This window comes from Ornithodoros turicata, unplaced genomic scaffold (genome assembly GCF_037126465.1).
Source record: "Ornithodoros turicata isolate Travis unplaced genomic scaffold, ASM3712646v1 Chromosome17, whole genome shotgun sequence".
NCBI classification, from domain to species: domain Eukaryota; kingdom Metazoa; phylum Arthropoda; class Arachnida; order Ixodida; family Argasidae; genus Ornithodoros; species Ornithodoros turicata.
Genome location: NW_026999326.1, coordinates 3,039,485 through 3,043,189, shown reverse-complemented (window position 1 = coordinate 3,043,189; position 3,705 = coordinate 3,039,485).

The following is a 3,705-nucleotide window of genomic DNA, read 5'->3' as shown; positions in this document are numbered from 1 at the left end:
ACAGTATTCTAGTCAGGAATTAAGAACCGCTGCCGTTGAAATGAAGCTGAGCCATTGTGCGCCCACAGGAACTAAGATGCAAAGCGTTCGAATTCTTCGGCATAAACGAAAACGATCTGAGCGTGTTGCACTCCTCCGCAGGCATCTGAACGTTGAACTCAACTGCTCACGCGCCCAGTACCTGTGTAGGGCTATTTTGTGTCCGAAGTAACTTGGAACTAACTCGTTCTTGTTTTCGAAGTAACTCCGCAACTGCGAGTTACATTTCAGGCTGCAGAACTTGGTTATTAACTTAGCTACATTTTTCGTACGGTAACTTAACTCGTAACGAGTTCTTTTTGACGGGTAGCTTCTCTATCTATGCTAATCAGATAGATTATCTGAAAAGATTAGCTAGATTATCAGTACTGAAAAGTGCTGGGAAATGGCGTACAGCATACCATTGAACTCCATTACAAAGACTATCGCCAATTTGTAAAGAAAAAAGAAAAAAAGCGGTAACATAATATGTAGGAGTATCCCAGAGTTCCATGCGCAGGCCGGCACGCTGCTACACGTTGAAAAGAGGGTGAGAGGTCGCTCCTGTGTTTCCTTCCTCCATGTTCTGGACCACACGCCAACCAATTTCTCGTGGTCGCTAGAGGTCTGCGTTGCTTGTGGATGTCACTGTGAACCATTAAAATTTACGCCGCCTTCACACTGCGATGCTGAATGAAAGGAAGCAGCTGAGGCAACAATACAAAGTGTAGCTGTCGTTTAGCACATCTTTTTTTACACCTCGAGTCACAAAAATGTACAGGGATGTCGTGAACCTTTTGGAGCTGAAGCTGTAGGAGGTGCATGGAGTCACCAGTTCTTAGTTTATGAATTTGTCTGTTCTATGAATTAGGCAAGATTCCGAGCGATGCAGGGACCTTATGCGCTGCAGTCGTGTGAGAAGGTATAGGCGTTTTTACCGTCTGGCGAACCGGTTACCGCATCATATTTTTTCGGTTCAGTTCCGGTTCGCTTATGGGGAGAGAAAAAATGTTTACGGTTCGGTTCGGCAAAAAAGAACGTTTTTTTTTTTTGCGGTTTTCCGTTACGGTTCAGTTCCGGTTTCGAACCCTGGAAATCCTACCGCAAAAAGAGAGGCACTCATGGACGAAAGAAAACAAGCAGATAATGTGATGTCATTCCACGCGGTACTGGGACAACGGGGACGAACAATTCTTCTCTCTCAGCTCGCCGCAGCACGGTTTCACTACGTTAACACTCAATTCTTTTCCACAAAGGCAAGTTGGTGACATAATGAATGTTTCTGTGACTCCTTTTAGTGACGCGGAGTTAAGTATTAAGATTCAAATAAAAGGACCGTTTATCTCGATTCAAATGTTAATGCGCGCCGATCACGCAGCTTAATCGTAGCTTGATTTACCCACAAATGTTTGTCCTTTAAGTTCACAGCGTGTAGCCACGCTGTTACGAAATTCATCGCATCACATGTCCGTCGCTAGTATCTGGTATCTATGACGAGCTACCAACACGGTCTACGCGATCTACGCTGGCAGCTGAACGCTGCATTCTTTGTCCCAGTTGTGGCGACGTCTCACCGCAGGTTGGTCGGCTCCGGTCACCTGGCCTATACGACGTGCACTATATGAACGTGATTGAGAAGCATATGGTTGTGCTCCCCCCTTAGTATTCCTTCCTCCTTAGGCAGTGAAAACGAAACAAAAATCCAGCAGCAGAGATTCTAGCAACAGATTATTGGAACCGTTAGTACGTCGTCGTAGTCACAGCGATATATCATAAGACAACCATTGCGATACTGGTTCGGTGCCGGCATTCGTGTACTCGGCAGCTTTAGTACGTGGTTTTATCCGATATTAGAGAGGGACCGGAGGGGCACCATCTGATGGTGGGAGACGTTTACCAAATCTACAGAGATTATTCAAGAATGTGATGTCTTCATTAAATAACACTGTCGAATTAATGGTAAGAAAATAGATGTTTGGTAAACTGATTAAATTGTCCTTCGATCTTTTCGTCGCAATTTTGTGATCTTGTAAATCCAAGTCAAGCCTTTTTTTTTATTTCAAAAGTATTGTGAACGACCCCCTTGCTTGCAAATATCAGCTGGAGCGAGATCGAGTATTTATTCGCGTACGAACCAACACTAAACGTGCGTACTATTCGCGACCCCAGCGAAGCCGTAGCCAGCTGGCGGAGATTTCGAAAAGCTGGGAGTCCAGGTTCTAGATCGCGTTGGGGCAGGGAAGCAGCACAGCGGAACGCGTTTCTCCTGCTTATGGACAGAAAGCCAGCAACAAAGAATGTATCGAAATCGAAAACAGGAATGTTGCAGTACGAATTTCTTCTCAGCATGTTGGAAATACGCCACGCTTTCTTTTCATCATTTCCTAATCAAGAAGAACGGAACGGAATTCTCATATGTGTTGACCCATCGCACGCTTTCGTGATCGACTGTGTCGCCGCGGTTTCATCATAATATTAATCTTCGGAATACAGAACAAGGAACCGGCATGTCTTTGTCTTGCTGGCATGTATGCATTTTCAAACCTCATGCAAAGTAAACATTATCACCGTACTAATGCGGCGTAGACAAGCATCCACTATAGGTGTTCTCTGCGAGAGAAAGCTTCTGTCTGGTGTCTCAGATGTATCAGCAAATGACTCGTAAAGATAAAAGTATCAACCAAGTTGTACGTGAATACCAAGAGCAGTGCAGAAAAAGAATACTTCACTGTGCCAGAGCATGTTTGCAGCGCTCAGGTTTTCGCCGCGCAACATATGGCATGTTAAGTAATTGCACATGTATGGTGTTAAGACAATGTGTGAGATAGAGCACTGCACGGGCCGACTTTTCCGGGCCCGACCCGGCCCGGGCGCATCGAAAAATGGCCCGGCCTGACCCGGGCCCGGACCTTCATATTTTTATGCGGCCCGGCCGGGCCCGGTGACCCAGTGACTAGAGCCCGGCCCGGCCCGGCGTCTAAGCAAATAGAGCCCGGCCCGGCCCGGCCCGGTGACCCGGCGAGTAGATCCCGGCCTAGTATTTCCAGCCGCGACGTACGCGTTTCTGGCGATTATCAAACAAATTTATAAGTAAATTTATAAGGAGAGAAGACAAACATACAAGTGATGGCGGTTTAACACCGTAACCGCACGAGACCAAATTAAATCCAGAACGCACGGGGCGTTATCGTTACACTGTCAAGATTTTGCGGAGATAGAGCATGCTGTCGACAAACTGCTTCTCCCAGTCCCTATCCCTCTCACCAAGCTTTGCCAAAGTGATTGTGAAATACGTGAGGAGTGAGGAGCAATGTAAAGTGGCTTGGAGAATGTTCTAGAGGGTCGAATCATATGCATAATGCAGTACCCTTTGCTTGTCTTTGCAAAATATGCACAGGAATGACGCAAGCGCATGATGATATGAACTAATGCATCTCCAATGTGTGGAATTAGCTGCGTGGCCCGGCCGGGCCTGACTCTCGGGAACATATTTGTCGGCCCGGGCCCGGCCCGGCCCGCGGTGGTGGCGTATAATGCAGTACCCTTTGCTTGTCTTTGCAAAATATGCACAGGAATGACGCAAGCGCATGATGATATGAACTAATGCATCTCCAATGTGTGGAATTAGCTGCGTGGCCCGGCCGGGCCTGACTCTCGGGAACATATTTGTCGGCCCGGGCCCGGCCC